The sequence below is a fragment of the Etheostoma cragini genome, chromosome 8, assembly GCF_013103735.1.
Source record: "Etheostoma cragini isolate CJK2018 chromosome 8, CSU_Ecrag_1.0, whole genome shotgun sequence".
NCBI lineage: Eukaryota > Metazoa > Chordata > Actinopteri > Perciformes > Percidae > Etheostoma > Etheostoma cragini.
The window spans coordinates 4282488-4282714 of NC_048414.1; positions in this window are offsets into that span (position 1 = coordinate 4282488).

Below are 227 nucleotides of genomic sequence, written 5' to 3' on the forward strand. Positions count from 1 at the left end.
CTGTATCTGAAGTCTCTTTTATATAGACCTTAGTGGTCCCCTAATACTGTATCTGATGTCTCTTTTATATAGACCTTAATGGTCCACTAATACTGTATCTGAAGTCTATTTTATATAGACCTTAGTGGTCCCCTAATACTGTATCTGATGTCTCTTTTATATAGACCTTAGTGGTCCCCCAATACTGTATCTGAAGTCTCTTTTATATAGACCTTAGTGGTCCCCTA